The 20,582-nt window shown below is 45.1% G+C and overlaps 1 long non-coding RNA gene across 1 annotated transcript; it reads left to right on the top strand.

The window, feature by feature from the left end:
* Positions 1-628: 628 nt before the first annotated feature.
* LOC111819699 (uncharacterized) lies at positions 629-7,230 on the top strand. The gene is made up of 3 exons (XR_002823276.1): positions 629-703; positions 6,435-6,537; positions 7,179-7,230. It is a non-coding gene; the product is annotated as an uncharacterized LOC111819699 (long non-coding RNA).
* The last annotated feature ends 13,352 nt before the right edge of the window (positions 7,231-20,582 follow it).

The raw sequence follows: 20,582 nt of genomic DNA, 5'->3' as shown, positions 1-20,582 counted from the left end.
GATGAAAAGGACTTACAGGGTTCTCTACTTCCTCACCTTCTATAGATGTTTCCACCTATTTCCAGGCTCCTCTGCTATTTTCCACTGACCCTGCCATGGGCCCCCAGTACAGGGATGAGGAACACATGGATAAACCCTGAGACTCTGTCATGAAGTTGGAAGACCTGGGTTAGTCTCAGCTCTGAGTCTTAGCTGTCTGCCATTAGGCAAGTCACTTTACCTCTCTGAACAATTTCCTCTACCTTGAGAAAGAGTCACGTCAATCACCACCTAGGGATGCTGTAAGGATTAAGGGAGAGAGTGGAGCTGAAAGTATTTGAGGAACTGTACAGTGTAACATGCTCTACAAATATCGAGCCTCATTACAGCCCTCCCCCACTCTCCACTAGCGGCCATACTTGGAACCCTGCCCAGACTCTAGCCACGTTGACTCCAGCTGCCATTCAGGCCCCTAAGGATGTCCTAGAAGGTACGGGTTCCACCTCTCTGTGTTAACAGCTTGAAATCTCCGTACGCTTCTGATTACCAGGGCCCTTTTGAGCACATGATGATTTTCTTCCTCAAAATTCTTCAAAAGAAAAAAGGCTTGAATGGCAGTCAGGACTGGCAGAAGCTGAAATCTCTTTGTGAACCGAGGAAGGAGGCTGCCAAAGGAAAGAGGAAGAAAGTCGATATGCTGATAGCCAGGCTGGTGCTCGTCCAGGTAAGTCTACCTGCCTTGGCCCAAAGAGGCCCTGTCCTGTACTTGGCTGGTCCTGCAGGCTCCCAGGATACAGCAGGACTAGTGGACGGCTTGGAAAACCAAGTCTTTGGACAGATCATATCTTCTACCTAGAGAATGGTAATACAGTGGAAAGAGCTGAGCTGTAGGTTCACAGAGCCCAGCTGAACAGCCCTGGTCTGCCCTCTTACTGGCAGAGTAAACTTGAGCAAGCCTCCTAACCTCTTAGAGCCCCAGGCTGCTCGTCTGTAAAATGGGGGACCATTTTGGTGAGTACCCAAATCAAATGTGATCATTTATGTGAAGTTTTCAAGCACAGTACCTATGCTTGATAAATGGCAACTGAGACCAATTCCAAATCTATTTCTCCAGACTACTGGTTCATGCTGCCAGGAAACGAGCAAAAACAAATGATTCAGAAAACGAAAGTGTTGCAGTAGATAGTTCCTAAAAAAACATATCCTGACCAGGACAAGACTGCCTCCACATGACAGGCTGTAAAACTTGCCATGGCAGGAAGGCTTTTGAGGAAGGATAGGAAAGAGGATCTCCTGTAGAAGTATATTAGAAGAATCAGATGCCCCAGTTGCTTAGAATATCCAAAATGTGTGCATAGCTATAGCCCATTATATAGACTTTCTTAATGATTAGGATGCAATATATGTTCCTAGATGGCGCACACTAATAGAATAGAATTATATTGAGGGGGTTCTGGAAGTAGGAGCAATCAATCATCAGACATCAGTCTATACTTCTCAATGTATAGCTTCCTCCTCTATCTTCATTTTTCTTGTACGTGTACATCTATATGGTTTCGTGCAATAAATGGTCATGTGAGTAGGTAGAGGAGGGGTAGAGAAGAAGAGCTCATATTTTAAGGGAAAACATACCTGGTTCAAACCATGACTCTGCCTTATATTATATCTGTCTTATACGCTGGGGAAAACATTTAAGCTGAAAAGAAGATAATACCTATCCACCTACTTACTTATCTGCCTCAAAGAATTGCTGTAAGGATTAGAGATAACAGATGTAAAATGCTTAGCTAATTGTATCATTGTATAAATTCACACACACATCCATAGATATAAATGCTCATCCACATATGCAGATATACCCATTCACATCCATACACACTAACAAATACCTATACACATACCTATACACATATACATTCAAATATAGACACAGACACCTGGCGTGTGCACCTTTGCTATATAATTTAAGCAAGAGGTGGGAAATATTGTTTCTTCCAGAGCTGGGGTCCTAAGACATCAATGAGCCCAAGTTCCTATAATGTTCTGGGTGAGAGGACCTTGGATGTGGAGGTAAAGGGCTCCTGGAGTGGAGACGTGAGCCTGGGCCAAGCCCCTGATGTGGGTGCCTAAGGGTAAGACGTCAGGATCGGGTAGGTATGGCAGCCATGAGAATACACCGTGCAGACAGGGAGCACAACTGACCAAGGTCCCAGTGGCTGTGCACCCCTATTTGTGTTGAAGTCACACTTCTTACGGGCTGCTCCCAGCCAATCAGTGACTGAGCGTATCAGGGATGCTAAGGCAGATCTGTCTCCAAGGGACAGGTGACTTCTCTGACCAGTAACTTTGGCTCAAGGATGCCTGGATGGACTGGCTGAATCTTTCTAGACCATAAGGCAATCTAGAATGCTTTCACTCACACTTCCTTCCCTCTCCCTGCTACATTCAGGATTATTGGGGCTCACTTGAGGCCCCATCATGGTGTGAAGGCTCTCTCCTCAGCCTCTATCAGCTCTCACCCTATTTTCTCTTACGGGTGTTTCCTCTAGTAAATTTCTTGTCTAGTCCGGCCTTGGCATCTGCTTCTAACACCATAGGGAAATGTGGAACCCCAGGTCACAGAGGAGCCCAGGATTAAGAAGTCACAGAAACCCAGAGGAGCAGAGCAAAGAGGGAAGAAGCCCAGACTTGATATCTCTCATTGCACATACTGTGTTCCACTTCACCCGCACAAGCAAACTGTGAGGTGGGGGTTATTAGCCTCACTCTTCCAGCTTCTGGTGGCTGTAAAGTGAGAAAACCAAGCTCTGAGAAGCCCAAGATCGTAAGATTTGAAAGCAGCAGAGCCTGGTAGGAAGCTCAGGCTTGCTGACCCCCATACCTGCTTGTTTTTGCTCTGCACTGCCCATTAAGCACCCCACCAAGGGCCTTCACAAGCCTGATATCACATCCTCAAGTTCCCTTGTGAAGAGAGGGAGATTACCACCCCCATTTCACAGATGAGAAACTGAGACTCAGAGAGGATAGGTCATCTGCCCAAGGTCACTTGGTTAGTAAGTGAACGGGAGGGGAGGAATTACAACCCTGGTCTCCGGTCTCCCAGCACAGGGCCACACCTCTTTTGTCCCCTCCTCCAAGCCTACTTCAGTCCCTGTGTTGCCTGCTCCTCCTGCTGCTCCCCACAAATTCTCATTTCTCCCGTCTTTCTAGGAGACTGGGCTGGATGAGGCAGGGCAAAGGAGGCCAGGCTGAACCCAGTGCACACGGGAACCTGGGGTGTGGGGAGAGCTCCCACTCACTACCATTGGAAACCCACCCGCTGAGCCTCCTTCCTGCTCGCTTGGAAGTGCTCTAGAGTTTCTGTGCTCACAATGCATCTCCTTGGAAGTCTGCCCTCTGAGGGTTGCCATGGTGACTATTTTGGTACTGCATGCTAGAAAAAGCAGAGGCACCTGCTGGTCACACCACCAAAACTCGTCTCTGAAAAATCAGCAGATGGCATTTGTCAGAAATTCCTACTTCTTGATTAATTTGGGGGAAAAGAAGAGTGTGTGGCAGTGCTGATACCCTTTAACCCGGACTAGCTGTGTCGCTGGCTGGGGGGAGATATGAAACAGTTGTGCACGGACCTCACACACTTCTTCTGAAGTGCTGGGTTACTTTGTTTTGCCAGAGAGATGATGACTGGTGATTTGAATTCTAGTAAATGAAAACAGCAGGAAGACCAAGACGTTGCCTTCATATTAAGAGGCGTTGGGATTTCAGGGTCAATTTTACTTCTAGTAACTTCCATCAGTTCTCAAACATGCCTCAGGTTGGGCCCAGCTTTTAATTAGAGCAAAACGTTAAGATCCCAAGTTTGATCTCAATCTGCTATCCATTGTGTGATCTTGGACAAGTTCCTCAACTCATCTAAACTTCAGTTTCCTCATCTGTAAAACAGTGACGGTAATAGTAGTAAATAAGATAGCTATTGTTATTATGTTATTATTGTTGTTACTATCTAGAATAAAATTTAGGTGTGGAGAATCAAGAATGGCAGGGATTGACCAATCCACAGGCTCATAGTGAAATATGAAAACAAATCAATTAATTTCACTGTCTCAGTCTAGGCGGTGACATTACAGTTGGAGCAACATAAAAGAAACAAACTTCTGTATACTGTATACAGTGCGCACACTGTACACTGTTTCTAACTTAATTGTTATCTGCTCTGCTTTCTGTAGGAACTTGTTTCCCCCAACTCTCACATTGCAGCTTTCACAAGCCCTTTTCACAGTTTGCAATACCATTTGTTCCCAGTGTTACTTAGCAAACTTTGACTATAGGTGTGAACTGATTCCCTAAGCATGCATTGACTAAAACCCACCTGAAAACCAGCGGCTGTTGTGTCCATTCTGACTCATGGTGACCCCATGTTTGTCAGAGTAGAACTGTGCTCCATAGAGCTTTCAATGACGGTGATCTTTTGGAAGTAGATTGGCAGAACTTTCTTTTAAAGTGCATCTGGGTGTCATCAAACCACCAACCTTTTGGTTAGTAGCTGAGTGCTTAACTGTTTACACCATCCAGGGACTCCTTGCATTGACTATCACTTCTAAATTTTGGTCTAGGCACTTTTGAAAGTCTTCTTTAGAATCAGTTACATAGTTTTTCACTCTTCTTTTACCTGTTGGTTCTCTATGGAGAACAAGCCTCAAGTTCACCACCAACAATTCTGTGCTGTGACGAGGTGTGGTAAGTCAGGGATGATAAAACCTGGGCAACCACTCTCCCATCCCATGGCCATGGTAGACATTGCTAATCAATCACAGTACTCTCCCATTGATCCCTAAAGGGCCTGAGAACCTTCCTTAAGGGAGTTCTCAGAGTAGCCATGATTAGTTGATCAGAGTTAGCACAGGAAAGAAAATCTATTTGTTACTCCTGGTGTAGGGGAAAGAACCCTGGAATGGAAGTCTGGAAAGCTATTTCTGATCCCAGTTATGCGTTTAACTAGTTTTCACCTTATGAACTTATTTTAAAAACCAAGCCCTATGTAAGAATAACCTCACATATTATTTATTATGATTATGAACAGCAACAAGCATTTATTGAGCAAGTAGTATGTGCCAGGCCACAGTGCTATGTGCTTTACATATGTTATCTAATCTAATTCACTCAATAATCAGTAGTGTCGTTATTCCTATTTTCAGATGAGGAAACTAAAGTACAGAGCAGTAAAACAACTTGTCCAAGGTTGTAGCTGGCACATGGCCAGGTGAGGATGTAAACTCATGTTTTGTAAATACAAATACTCTGTCTTAACCAATAAACTCTACCGTCCTTGCGGAACTCACAGCCTAGTAGGGCAGCTGGCAATTTGAAACAAATAATTGCAACTGGTTGGAAAAGTGCTAGAAGAGGTGACAGTGTAATTAAGCTTTTCACAAACCTGTCCTCTCCCCTCTACTCTCTTGTTAGCGACTGGTTGGCAGGAACCAGATCCTAACCATCTTGGTTCGCCTTGCACAAGTTAGGTGCTCGGTAAATATTTGCTGGTTTGTTTGATTCAAGTGAGATATAACTACTCTCTCAGATGGAGCTTGGTGTCTGAGCTAATGATTTCTCTAGTGTGGATTACAAACCCTGAGGGTATGTTCTTGTTTCTGAAGTGGGAGCCAGAAATGCCAATCTCTGTTTAAGGATGTAAGAATACTCAAAATAGAAAAGATGTTTATTGCAGTCAAATTTGCAAAACATGGGCTCCTGGGTTTCTGGGTCATTTGCAACTGGCTACTTTGGGTTTTTGTATGTTCCAAAAAGTTTCTGGCTGTTCTGTTTCCCTGAGTAATGAATTAAAACGCAAACTAAGAAGGCAGATTGTATCTTTGCAATGAAAACCCCACGAGCTACATTTCATATGGAATAGATTCTACATTTCATATGTAATAGATTGTACCAACCTGACCCCGCTTCCCCAGTCCTAGTGCTCATCCATCTAAGCTTGGACACACCCAGGGAGAGGGAGGTCACCACCATTCATTCCATCTTTGGGAAGGCCTAAACCTCAGAAAGAGTCCCCTTGGTAGGTGAAATCTTCTTCCCTACAGCTTTCTTCCACTTACCCTGCCTCCCCAACCAGGACTATGCAAGGCTCCTTCTGCTTCCTTTGCCTCAAAACAGTCCTTTTAAGATTAGATTTCCACCACTGCCATGGTCATGATTCCCTTAAACATCCACCATAGAGTATTATTGTCAGTCCTCTTGCAGCCTGATCAATCTTCAGTCGACATAAGTGTGACACCCAGAACCGAACAAAGTACTCTAGCTATGGTTTAAATAGCACAATAAACTTGTACGTTGCACTTCAAAACATCTGTCTTGTTTCTGCAGCCACACTCACCTATAATGCCGCTTGAATGTACAGTGAACTGATCCCACAATTCTTTCTCTTGCTATTGCTGCCAAGACAGAGTGCCAGTGACCCACAAGAAGTCAACATCAGTCCCAGGACTTTGAGAACAACTTGGAAACTTCCATGACTGGGGAAACGCAAGAGTATTGCAAAGCACAGAGGTGAGTCTCTTCTCCTTGCACAAGTCCCAGGATGTATGGGCAGGATTCACATGATGAGAACAAGCCCCCAGGAGAACAGGTAGATGCAAGAAAGAACAGAGAAAGGACATTGGCCCAGGAGTCAGGAGATTTGGGTTTGACACATGTGATTCCACTTACAATGAACTAGAGATGCCAACACCTGCTCTGCTCACTGTGAGGAAACATGGTGGGGACAAAGTGTCATATAACCTAAATAATGCTTGGTAACCTCCAGCCCCACCTCATTAGGTCATATGGACAAGAAACACGAGTCTGACATCCAGAAAGCAAAGCAAACATATCTATTTCTTTTTTTTTTTTTAACTGAGGTCTGTTTTCAGGAGTTAAAATGGAGAGATTTCATTGAGTGCATCACAGCGAAATTCTTCCTTGCCCATTTATCTCTCCTGTCAGGGATTGAATTGTGTCCCCCCAAAGTATCTGTCAACTTGGCTGGGTCATGATTCCCAGTATTGTATGATTGTGTACCATTTTGTAATCTGATGTGATTTCCCTATGTGTTGTAAACTCTATCACTATGATGTAATAAGATGGATTAGTGGCGGTTATATTGATGAGGTTTACAAGATCAGATAGTGTCTTTGCCAATCTCTTTTGAGATATAAAAGAGAGAAGTGAGCAGAAACACATGGGGACTACCTACCACCAAGAAGGCAGCACCGGGAGTAGAGCGCGTCCTTTGGACCTGAGGTTCCTGCGCTGAGATGCTCCCAGACCATGGGAAGACTAATGACAAGGACCTTCCTCCAGAGCTGACACAGAGAGAAAGCCTTCCCCTAGAGCTGATGCTCTGAATTTGGACTTGTAGCCTACCAGACTGTGAGAAAATAAATTTCTCTTTGTTAAAGCCATCCACTTGCGGTATTTCTGTTATAGCAGCACTAGATGACTAAGACATCCCCCAAATCACCATACTCTGATAGCTGCACCATTGCACCCGTATAGAAGCTTTCTTCTTCCCCCATGTCTCTCCACAAACCTGCAAATCAAACTGTCTTAAAAGGAGGCGGACCAGTGAATAGAAACCAAATTCTTGGTTCTCCTCTCCTTTCTTTCTTCCCCCTTTAACCTTGTTCATATTTATCCCATTCTTCCAAAAGTGGCTTAGAAAGATTTCACAGACAAATAAGATGCATGTTTTGGTGGGAAGGGGCTGTGCTTGTGTAGCAGCATTTACTCACCTAAGCAAATTAGCACTTCTGTCCTCTCTCACCCTTCCATTCACACTGCAGGAGGGTATATTAGCTTTGGGTTGGGGTGGAGGAGGGTAAAAACAAACACAAAAAAATCCTGGGTTCAAATTCCAGCTCATCCTCTTGTGAGCTGAGTGATCCTGGGCCAGTCATTTAACGTTTCTGAGCCTCAGTTTCATTACCTGTAAAATGGGATAACAATACCTTCCAAGATTTTGGAAAGATTAAATGGGATAATAAATATACATGCCTGGAAACAATATACATACTCCATAGCGAGTCACATTCAGGCAGCAACATTGTGCGGGGGTCTAGGAGACATTGCTCATGTGACTCAGATTGAGTCTGTGTCCTGGAAACATTTCTGATACAGTGGGAGAGTCAAGACAGGTATACCAATACATCTAACAGAAAGTAGAATGTGCTAAGAGTTCAGGGGAAGACAGTATAAGCCTGTGAGAGGGACTAGGATAGGCAGAGCCCAGGAGACTCCCTGGAAAGGTGGGGTTTGAATGGATCTTTCTGGATGGTCAGATTTGGCCATAAAGGGAAACAGAGGAAAGGCAAGCATGGCATATGTACAGGGAGAGTTGTGACACAGAATTAGGTGGTAAGGCTGTAAAGGGGGTAGTAAGTCAGTATTAGTCTAATTCAGGGCTAATTAATTAGTTTCAGAGGTGGAGTTACAAACACGTTGTCTAAATGGACATTTACACAAATATGAGCAAAAACCAGTCTAGAAAGCTTTAATGCTGCCTCCCATTCCCCCAAGACCAAGTGGAAAGAAAGAGAAGGATCCCTGGGCAAAGAGGGGTCACTGTTTCTCACCCCTCTGACAGGTTTCATGCCAATGACTCCTCTAGAGGGTAGAGACAGTCTGACAGTCTGTGGGTCCCCAGGGAAATGGGGTCTTTCTGCATCCCCTCACCCCGCCATGTGGCCCTCCTGTCAGCAACAGTAGCAGGATCAGGTGTGGATATCAGGCTGTCTCAGAGAAATGACTATCACCTCTTCTTCTCTTTTATGGGCCAGCTTGGTGTAGCCCTAACTTTTTTTTTTTTTAATTTTTGGTGGCAGTATATAGAACCAGACATACATCTGTTCACAGTGTCTACATGTACAGTTCAATGACGTTGCTTATATACTTCACATTGTGTCACTGTTCTCACTATCTCTACTCAGATTATTACAACACAGTTTAGTCTCTCTGCTCCTTAAAGTTCTCTACTTTAGATTAACTATTATCGTTTGAACTCATATAGATAATTCTTCATAAGAGCACAATGCTCAAGGCAAACATTCTTTATTAATTAAGCTTAACTGTTGTTTAGTTTAATGATGGCTTCATGGGATAGTTTTGGTTCAAGGTTTAAAGATTATTTCTAGGCAATAGATTTGGGGGTTCCCCCAGTCTCTCTGGATACAGTAAGTTTGGTTTCCATATGAATTTGAAGTTCTGTTCCCTGATTTTCCTCTTTTTGATCAGGATCCATGTATTGGGTCCTTGATCAAAACATCCCATAATGGTAGTCAGGCACCACCCATTTCTTCTTATCTTATGGCAAAGGAGGTAATAGTTCATGGAGGCAATTAAACCTGCAGTCTATTACCTTCTCCGATTCCTGGGTCTCCTTCTTCCTCTGCTGTTCCAGGTGAATAGAGACTAATTGTTATATTTTGGGAGTAGCCCTAAATTTTATTGAGAATACTCTGTTATTCAGGCTGGATGTCCAGGCAAGAGTAACCATCAATTCTTTAAAAATGTATAGCCAAAAACCTGTCATGCTTTTAACATTTCAAGCATAGCCTTGGTTCCTAAATATAAACGGCTGCATTATAACCAGCTTACATCCACCATTTTTATATTTAAGGTCTGCCTGCTTCAACTGCTTTAGCACAGTGTTATCTGCTTGTGGACTCCAGGTCCCCAAAAAGATTTTCCCCAGGACTCCTACGGAGATCTGTGAATGCCATGTTCAGGCAGCTGAAGGGGCTTTCTGTAGGTTCAAAAGAAGGAAGCTGTATGAGATGTGGTGAGAGAGATCCAAAGCAGATCTGGCTCCAGGAAGGTGAAGAGCACACTCGCAGAAAGACCAGTTGGGAGGGAGGATGGGAGATATCATAATTACCCAGAGGAAAAGCCTAACGAGGCTGGACCAGGCAGGGGACAGAGGAGAGGACAAAATCAAGATATAAAATTAAGGATAGACCATGACTCTAAAGAGGTGAGGTGGATCCCAGGCACAGGGAAAGTCCTTAAAAAGGATATAGGGCACTTCTTTCATGCCATTAAGCTGAGGGAGTTCTTTTCCAGTGGATTCTATTTTCTCTATAAAATAAACCTGTTGCCATCGAGTTGATTCCAACTCATAGTGACCCTATAGGACACAGTAGAACTTCCCCACGGGGTTTTCAAGGAATGGCTGGTGGATTCGAACTGCCAACCTTTTGGTTAGTAGCTGAACTCTTAATCACTGCACCACCAGGGCTTCAATAGGTGCTGACATTCTCTGGGAGTTAGGTGCTGGGGTGGAGGTGGGAGAGCCCCAAATGGAATGCCTAGGGGTAAGGGTGCGGTAAAGACCACAGAGGCAGGCAACAGGCATTAGGAGCTATTCCAGGAGAGGCTCTGCCTGTTCATACCCTCCATTCCCCTGTCTCCCCCATCGAAGAAAAGTGGTAAGTACAGATTGCCAACTAGACCACAGGGAAAGAGTCTAGGTCTCTCTGGGTGTCATCAGAAGGCATAAGGAATTTAAGGGATCATTACCTCCCGAAAACTGGGAGCTCTATCACATTTTTCCATCACTGGAAAATGTTGTTAGCTGTCGTGGAATAGGTCCCTGACTCATGGTGACCCCATGTGCAATGAAATGGAATGCTGTCTGGTCCAGCACCATCCCCATGAAGGGTGGCAGATCTGATCATTGTGATTCGTAGGGTTTTCAATGGCTGGTTTTTGGAAGTAGATCACCAGGCCTCTTTTCTTAGTTAGTCAGCTCCACTGAAACCTGCTTAGCATCATAGCAACACACAAGCCTCCACTGCCAGATGAGTGGTGGCTGCTCATGAGGTGCATTGGCCACGAATCGAACCTGAGTCCCCTGCATAGAAGGCGAGAACTCTACCACTGAACCACCCCTGCCTCCTCATTGGAAAATAATGTACGTGAAATGCATAGCAAGATGTGGCAAGGGATAGATGTTAATTCACTGCTTCTTTCATTTTTTCCTAATTTTTAGGGAATTCTATCTTTAGAATGTTCAAGCTGGACAGGCTCATGTAGTCAAATCCTCACATTTTGCCACAGGGAAAAGAGGCAAATGCATTACAGAATGACGGCTGCTCCAACAGGACCAGTGAGTTCATCTGGGAACACTTGTGAAGGACACTTAATCCCAGCTAGGGCACCAGGGAAGACTTCCCTGGTCTTCTCCTAATACGGATGGCAGGAAAGAGGCTAGTTAGTTCCCAGGGCTGGAGGCAGCAACTGGACTTCGTGGATGGGGTGGATGGGAAAGCTCCGGATCAGCTTCAACCACTGCCCACACCCTGCCTCATAGTGCGTTGCCGCCTCCCCTGCCCCGCTTTGCCCCCAGGCCCTGCCTCCCTCCTGGACTTCTCTGGTAAGCATTTGCACACACCCACACTGACTTTGAGCCATGACTGCCCCTGGGGATGGTCTTACAGGGTGGAAAGCTCTTAGGATACTTTACTGGGACTAGAATTTCATTGTGGAAAATCTCCCCAGGCTCCAAACCGCTGACTCATCCTTTGAGCCTTGTCCAGGAAATCAGTTTCCAAGACTGCACAAACTCACATGCAGAAAAGCTATCAATATGTTCACATTTGTATCCATGTCAATCTCCTTCCCTTATTCCTTGATATAATGAGTTATCTAATTATGGTGACATCTGTTGAGGAGGAATGTAGCGTCCCTCTCCCCACTCAGAACCCAGTGCAGGGCTCTTTTGGGGGAGATCATATGCTTCAGGGTTTGTGTAGGAGAGGCAGAATCCCAACAGGAATCAGCCGGCACTGTTGCATGGCTTTTGCTATCCCCAATAGCCAGCTACCCTATACAACAGCACCATCTCTGAGACAGGCAGATCCACAGATCGAACATACTGCTATAGCTATAGGTCTCCGTGGAAACTCTGGTGGCATAGGGGTTAAGAGTTCGGCTGCTAACCAAAATGTCGGCAGTTTGAATCCACCAGGCGCTCCTTGGAAACCCTCTGGGGCAGTTCTACTCTGTCCTGTAGGGTCACTAGGAGTCCGAATCGACTCGACGGCAACGGGTTTTTGGTTTTTTTTTCCATAGGTCACTGTACTCCCAGCCCAAGTTGGTTGAGAAGTCAAAAGAGAGAAGATAAGAAGAATATGTGTTGGTTGCTTCACCTTTGCTTAATAATTAACACATATAGTTTATTTTACCTCGGAAATGAGTTTTCATTGGGTCACCACCATGTGACCTGGATATTAAAGTTCCTACAACTCTTCCTCTCTCATGTCAGCATTCCCCAAAGTCAGGTTTTAAGAACTGGCCAACTTCATTCACTCATTCATTCATTCAGCAAATATTTGTTGAGCACCTACTAGGCACTAGGGGTTGCTGAGAGAAATAAGCACAATCCTTGGAAAATTTCCTGTCTAGTAACATAAATGAAAGCTACACAGGCTGATGATGCCCAAGACTTGAAGAGGGTACAGGAGTGGGGGCGGGGGAGAGGGCAGTAATCAGGTCCAGGTCTCCTCTTCTGCCGCAGCCCCAACGCATCTTTACCACCTACAGAGTCTTCACCTTTCACACTAAGTCCCAAGCAGACCTGCAATGGCACAGCCCGATGTGCCAAACCACAGATTCGACAGGGTCAATGAGTCTCGCACAAGCTGGGATTAGTTTTGCTGATGCTTCTCATTGTTCCTTTTCTTGAGAGAGTTCTAAGCAGGTCTGATTCATGTTTTCAAGCTTTGGATGTCTTTGGGGTAAATGTGGCTGCTGTGTGAACTTCTGACAGAATTTCTCCTCTTACTAGATGTGTTACTTCTAATTAAAGTGAGGGAACAGAGGATCCACCTCTAACTCAAGCTCCCATTGTATTTGATAAGATCTTTCTCTCTGTCCTAGTACAGAACGTACTAGGAAATATTTTTTCAGTTAAAAACATTCTTCCACTCATTTTTCTAGGAAATTCCTAATGGTGTAGTCACCAAAAACCAAGACTCTTGAGAGTCTAGTGATCCCAATTATAGAACTTTAGGGCTATATAGGACCTTCAGAATAATTTAATCCAACCTCTCATTTTGCAGGTGGGAAAATCAAGGCACAGCACTGAGTTTTGAAAACACATGCTCAGTGTTTGCACAGTACTCCTCTGTACTCAAATTCTTAGATTGATGCCATTATCCACATCGCTTATTTTTCCCTTTAAAAATCAAAGTATCCCTAAATACAAATACTACTTTTTTACAGCACCATAGTTAGACTCCATTCGTAAGACTATATTCATTCATTCAATCATTTATTCATTCATTCCACAAATATTTATTGAGCACATACCATGTGAATGCATTTTGCTATTTACTGGGGAAGACATGAAAGTGAATAAGGCGTAGTCCTTACCTTATTATATCTATTATAGGGGATAAGACATGGACAGAAATAACTTAAAATGATAATAATAATAGTCATTGCTTACATAGAGCTCACTATATTCCAGGTACTGTTTTAAGCATGTCACATATATTAACTCATTAAATCCTTACAGTGACCTTAGGAGAAAGGTATTGTTATTATCCTCATTTTATCGATGAGGAAGTGGAGGCCCAGGTAGGCTAAGGGACTTGCCCAAGGCCACAAAGCTAGCAAGTGATAGAGCCGTGATTCAGATCTAGGCAGTCTGGTGCTAAGGTAAAATGTAATCATTGCAATTAGAGGGGAACATTTAAAGGGACATGAGAGCTCCAAGGAGGAAAGGGCCATTCCAGGTGGGGAAATCAGAAAGGCTTCACGTAGGAAGTGGCACCTGAGTGGGTTGCCAGATTTAGCAAATAAACATACTGTGTCAACTTGATGATCCTCTGTGTGGAGGGGGACACAGGCAGAGTCCTAATGTGACGACATATGCGAAACAGAGACATCCGTAGAAGGAGCGGTCCAACCAGTCTCCTTCCTCTTAAGCCTCTCTTGCCCCTTTCAATCCCCTCTCCCCTCCCCATTTCAGCCGGAAAGAGAGAGATGATCATATCACTCTCTACCTAAAAACTTTTAATGTCCCACCCGTGCCCTCGAGGTTCCTTTCTGACTCCTTCGCCAAGATTCACTCCTCCTTCATTCATTCACATCCATTTGTTCATTCACTCTTTTTCTCAACTTTTGCAGTGAATTTCCATCACATCACCACGGACTCCTCAAAAAACTTCACTGGTTTCCCACTGCCCAGATGGTACAAAGTCTCCCATCTAGCTTTCAAGGTCACCCAAACTCCCCACCTACATATCTAACCCAATTCTCCTCAAGAGAAACAGCCCCCTGTATCTGGGCCAGGTTCTTTAGAACTCAGGAGCACATCCCTGGCTCACAGTGCCCCAGAAAATGAGGGCCATCCTTCTATGTGGCTCTACTTATTCCCTTAAGCCCAACCTAGGTGGACTCTTCTCCTCACAGCTCTTTCAGTCTCTGTCACCCATTTAATCATGCCTTGACCTCTCTGCTTTTCCACATCCTTGGACCTGCTCTGTGCAGTGGGCCCCCTTATTTCCACGAGGGCATCTGGAGTGGCATCCCTGGGACTTTGCAGACATGGTTATTTGATTGCGATGTGTATTTGTTGGCAGCAGCCTGATGCATCACACATCCAACTCCACGTGTGATGTGCACAATACAGTGCTCTTACAAGAGGAGTAAACAGTGAGCCCAGCAAGCAGCTGTCATTCATCTCAAAATGTCTCCATTCTGAGAATCACAGACTGCAGATAAGATCTGTCAATCAGAAGTCACAAATATTATTAAAACTGGCAAAAATTCTTTTCAAACTTTTTTAAAGAAGAATCCAAACTCCTCAGGCCACTAAAATCAAAGTCTCCCAAGAGCTTATCAATCAATCAATTAATTCAATAAGTATTTATGGACTGCCTAACATGTGCCAGACACTGTTGTAGGTGCTGCAGAGAGTAGTAAACAGAAAAAGACCCAAGTCCTTGCTCTCCTGGAGCTTGCATTTTAGTAAGGGATGAAGACAACAAATGCCTAAATCAAGGGTCAAATCTGGCTTGCCAGCTATTTTTGTAAATAAAGTTTTATTGAAACACTGCCATGCTCATTTATTTATGTACTGTCTATGGCTGCTTTCACACTACAGTGGCAGAGTTGAGTAGTTGTGACAGAGACCATGTGGCCTGCAAAGCCTGAAATATTTACCATCTGGCCCTTTATGGAAAAAGTTTGCAGACCTCTGTGTCTAAAAAAATAAGTATACAGTATGTCAAGTGGTGACACGTTTCATGGAGACAAGGAAACAGATGAGAAGATTGAAATGATGAAAGGGGTGTCCATGAATGCCCATTCTGATAACATGACTGTTGAGGAAAGATCTGGATGAAGGAAGAGAGGAAGCCACAGGAAAAAATAACCGAGGAAAGAGGATTCCAGAGAGAGGAAACAGCAAGTACAGAAACCTCTGACATAAAGCATGCTTGGTTTGTTCAAAACCATCAGGAAACCTTGTGAGGTTGAGGCTGAAAAAGCAGGAGGAAGATAAATAGAGACAAGATCAGAGAGATGGCGAAGGCCCAGACAGTGTTGGACTTGAAGGCCATGGCAAGGACCTTGGATTTATTCTGAGATGTGAAGCCATCATAGGCTTGGAGCAGAGAATGGCCTAACCTTGCATTTTGAAGGATCTCTGACTGCTGTATAAAGAATAGCATGTAGGATCAAGTGTAGAAGCAGAGAGATCTGTTATGAGGCTATAATAGCCCAGGTTTGGTGTCTTGGACCAGGTTTGTAGCCATGATGTGGTGAGAGGTAGTGAGATTCAGGATGTATTTTGAAGGAAGAGTCATTAGGATTCCCTGATGGACTAAATGTGGGTATAAGAGACTCCTGGGTTTTGGGGCTGAGCATCTTGAAGAAGGGGATTGCCATTTATGAGATGGGGAAGGTGGAGCAGAAACAGGTTGAGGGAGTGAGTGAGTGGACGTGAGGATTTCTCTTTGAACGTGCCATGTTGAGTGTTTCTTAACAATCCAAGTGGTGGCATGGAAAAGGCAGCTTCATGTGCCATTGCTCTCCTTCACTCACCCTCTTATGACCTGCAAGGCCCTGCATGATTGGGCTTCTGCCAACCGCTCCAACCTATTTCCTGCCTCTTGCCTTCCCAGCCCTATGCTCCAGCCATACAGAATTTCAGCCTCATGAGCAGATCACACACCTTCTGCCTGTCAGAGGTTCTGAGTTTGGTTCCTGGCATACCCTCTCCCCACTGCTTTACTGCCGGCTACATCTCATCTTTCTAGGTGCAACTTAAATAGACCCCTCCCCCCACCCCAGAAGGAAGAGGTCTTGCAGGACCACACTGTGCCAGTAGATCCTCCCAGTATTCTCAATCTCAGCTCCGTATCTTACCTACACCGTGCTTTTCAGTATTTTAACTTACTTATTGGTTTTCTTTTGTCTGCCCTCCCTGGCCCATGCCCTGCCTCCACCCCCCCAAACTAAAAACCATGTCAGTAAATGAGAACATGGTCTGTGCCTGTCCTGTTTGTCCTTATATCCCCACCGCCTAGCACAGTATCTCTCACATAACTTTTAACTTTTTCTTTTCAGCTCTAAAACTTTCCTTATGCTGAAATCCTGTGCAGAAGCCCAATACATTTATTCATTTACTCCTTACACACATAAAACCAGTGTGTCTCTGGCTGAATTGGGGCTGAGGGGCCCCAAATGGTGGCCCCTGGCCTGAGAACTGCTGTTCTTGTCAAACTGGATACCTCTCTACGCTCAGTTATCAGAGTATCAGAGTGTCCACAGCATTTTTATTTCCCAGGGCAGTTAAATGTCAAAAAAAAAAAAAAAAAAAAGTCAGCAGAAGATTGCCAGTGTTTCATCTTGCTAAATAAAGACATAAAAAAACAAAAAAACAGCTACCCTATTCATCAGGTTGTGCTGCAGGAACAAAAACTTCCCAAATCTCATAGCTATTTTAATACAATAAAAGTTTATTTCTCACTCGCGCCACATGCCTGATGAAGTTGTCAGGGTTGTGGACACTGGGGGACGGGGCCGACAGAGGCTGTGTCTTGACACATGTTTCCGTGTTCTCTGAGGCAGGAAAATGGGATGGAGATGCACTGTCCACCAACTCTCCGAAAATCTGCCCGGAAGTGACACGGTCTTTCTACTTCTGTTTCATAAGTGAGAACAAAGCCCTTGGCCACACCTAGTGTGAACAGGGCTGGGAAGATTAATCATCCCACGTGCTTAAAAAGGAAAGACAGCTGGAATAGTTGTGAACAGCTACCACTGACGATCACAGTCACTTTATACACGGAAGGGCATTGTAGTACCCACAACATGGGAAGGACATAATGTCAGAATAAAGAAAAAAACATCAAATCGAATGAATTAACTTTATAAAAAAACCCCACAATTTGTCCTTATTTTCCTCACTTTCACTGTGGACTGAAGAAAAACTGTCATAGGTCAGTGTGGGTCCGCAGGCCAGCATTTGTTAACCAATGCGCTAATCCACCTCCTCACCCTCAAGGCCTCAACGGTCAGCTGGAAGCCACCCCTGCCACAGCCATCCCCAAGTCAGAACTGTTCTTTTCAGTGTCACCTCTTGGGGTCCCCGGGGCCCCTCTGCCTTATGTGTGCAGGGTGTTGAGTGATTGTGACCATAGACTAACAGAGAAGTTAAGGTCTGTCGCCATCAATACTTGTTCCTGGGAATAGTAAAAAGGATAAGGGTAAAGGTTCATCGATTCGAGTTTCCTCATGCTGGCGGCGAGGAGATACTCAGATTGGGAAATGTCCCAGGCACTACCTGGAAACCCTCAGAGGTAAAATTTCCCCTTACATGGCAAAAGGGACTTTGCAAATGTGATTAAATTAAGGATTTTGAGATGAGGAGGCTATCCTGGATTATCCAGGTGGGCCCAATGTAATCACAAAGGTCTTTATAAGAGGGAGGCAGGAGTGTCAGAGTCAGAGAAGGAGATGTGATGATGGAAGCAATGACTCCATTGCTGGAAGGAGCCTAGGAACATGGGTAGCTTCTAGAACCTGGAAAAGGCAAGGAACAGATTCTCCCCTACAGTGTCCAGAAAGAATGCAGCCCGGCCAACACCTTGATAATAGGACTTTTGACTTCTAGAATTGTAAGAAAATAATTTTGCATTGTTTTTAGCTGCCAAGTTGGTGGTAATTTGTTGAAGCAGCAGTAAGAAACTAATACACCCTGTATAGAGAGGTTAAGTACATACATTCTGGGGCCAGATGGCCCAGATTCAAAGCCTGACTCCATCACCTAGTAGCTATGTGATCTTAAACAAGTTAGTTAACCTCTCTTTGCTTACAGTTTCTCATTAATAAAATGGAGATGGTAATAACAACTGCTCATAGGATTGTTGTGAGAATTAAATGAATTAATATAGGCTCTGAACCTGGAACAGTATTGAGGTATAATAAACAGTCAATAAATGCTAGTTATTATCAATATTAGTAGTTACAATAGCCCTGCAAAGTGGGTATCTTTATCCTCATTTTACATGCTCAGGAAATCACATGAATTGCCCAAGGTCACCTGGCCAGAAAGAGCCAGAGCCCTCAGGTCCATCTGGCTCCTCGTGCAGTGGTGTCGCTAGAGGGGTGGGGATGGGGGGCACACTCCTTGACACTGTCAGAGGGCGTGACACCAAAATAACCCTAAGGGCCGTGGGGGGGGGCAGGCAGGCTGGTGCTGCTGAAGGAGGGGCCGTCAAGGCAGAGGCAACTCATCACCACCAACCCCTCCCCATCAACCGCCAGTTAGGGCGTAGGCGGCTGGGTCGCACTGGTCACCACTGGGCTGTGAGCGGGGCCAGGACAGGTGGGGACAAACAGCAGGGCACTTGGCCCTGCACGGGGGGTGGGGTGCCCCCCCCACCATGAGGCAGGGGTGTGACACCTTCAGTTACTGCACTGGGCGACACCAACCCTAGTGACGCCACTGTCCAAGCAACCTTTACCTTTCTCAAGATCTCACTTCTTCCAGGATTGACAGTTCCAGCTATTGCCACTGTTCCTGCAAGAACTTGATCTCCAATCCCTTTGCCTACCTTGTGGGCTTCCCAGACCTGCTCCAGTTGGCTGCTCTCCTTTCTGCAGTCGGTCACGAGACTGAAGGCATCTAGAAGAACACTATGATTCGCACCAAACATTACAGTTTTCAAAGGGCTATCTCATGCAATTTTTGCAACAATGCTGGGGGGTAGCCTGGGCAGGAAGCACCATCCCCATTTCAGAGATGAAGATACCAAAGCTCAAAGAGGCTGGGGGACTTTCTCAAGGTCACTGAGTCCATGAGTGGCAAGCTGAGGGAGGAGGTGGGTCTCCTGGTTCCCGGTTGTGAGTCTTTCTTGCTGCCTATCAAATGCTTGGGCTCTTGCTAATTCCCTGCTGTTCAAATCCCAGCCAGTGAGAACTGCCATTGATTTAATGCTCATTTAAGGGAATGTGATATAAATCCTGCGTAGGTGGTCAGTAGATGTACACATTTTATTTCCTTTAATACTGCTTTAATTGAGTATCATTTGGGTAAATACTTTGACTAGCAAATGTTTATGCTCTATGGATTTAACAGAGTTAGACTTTTCCAGTGACTGGAAAATACTGAGAGACATAATTATGCTGATTTTCATGATTAACCTAATGGAAACCCAGGGTCCCTTGTCAGGCTGGCAGTGCAGTATGCCAAGCTGAGCACTGACAACCTGCGTCACTGACCTTCCCCGTGACAGTGGAAAAATTACTTCCTTTCTCTGGGTCCCAACAACTTGCTCTGTGAAGCGAGGGGGTTGGACAACAGAATCCCTAAGGGTCTTTGTGGCTCGACATTTTGGGAATGACCCCAGAGCCTCAGAACTACCCCCAGGCCTAGTGTTCCTAGGACCAGAGGGATTCTCTCCCAGCCTGCTGCGCTGGTCTCTGCCCCAGGTCCCGCTGGACAGGGAGGGGAGGCCAGCCTTGGGGGAGCACATCAGGCCACAGAGCCCCTGCGTGCCTGGCCGCAGCCTGGCTACCTTTGTTTGCTCTCCGCCATCAGGAGGGAGGCTGCTCGGCCCAAAGCATAGCTCTTCCGGCAGAGAGCATTGCCACGAGCAGCTGGGCCTGCTCTGCTTGGCAGTGCGGGGACCAGATGGGAGCGCCAGGCCTGTTTCCTGGGTCCCTCATCCTGCCTGTTCCAAGAGCCTGGCTAGAGGAGGAGCCGTGGGCCTGGGACTGCAGTGGAGGGTGGAGGGTAGCTGCATCCCTTAGCTAAAGCGACTTTGCCTAAAACCAGTTTCCTGAATGATCACTTTGCCGAAAAACACATTGACCCACTGCCTCATTTTTTGACTTTTTTTCTTTTTACATTGCAAAGGTTAACATTTTCTTAATTTTAAAACGGTGCACTTTCAAGTTATTTTGTATTTCCAATAATATTCATCCAATGTGCAGCATTTTTTGAAGTGTGGGGTTGTTTTATGTTCTTTTTTTTTTTTTTATTGTACTTCAGGTGAAGGCTTACAGAACAAATAGTTTCTCATGAAACAGTAGTACACATA

Source organism: Trichechus manatus, unplaced genomic scaffold, assembly GCF_000243295.1.
Source record: "Trichechus manatus latirostris isolate Lorelei unplaced genomic scaffold, TriManLat1.0 scaffold00016, whole genome shotgun sequence".
In the NCBI taxonomy this organism is placed as follows: Eukaryota; Metazoa; Chordata; class Mammalia; order Sirenia; family Trichechidae; genus Trichechus; species Trichechus manatus.
The sequence above is the reverse complement of the archived record's forward strand: the minus strand, read 5'-3'. Positions and strand labels throughout refer to the sequence as shown.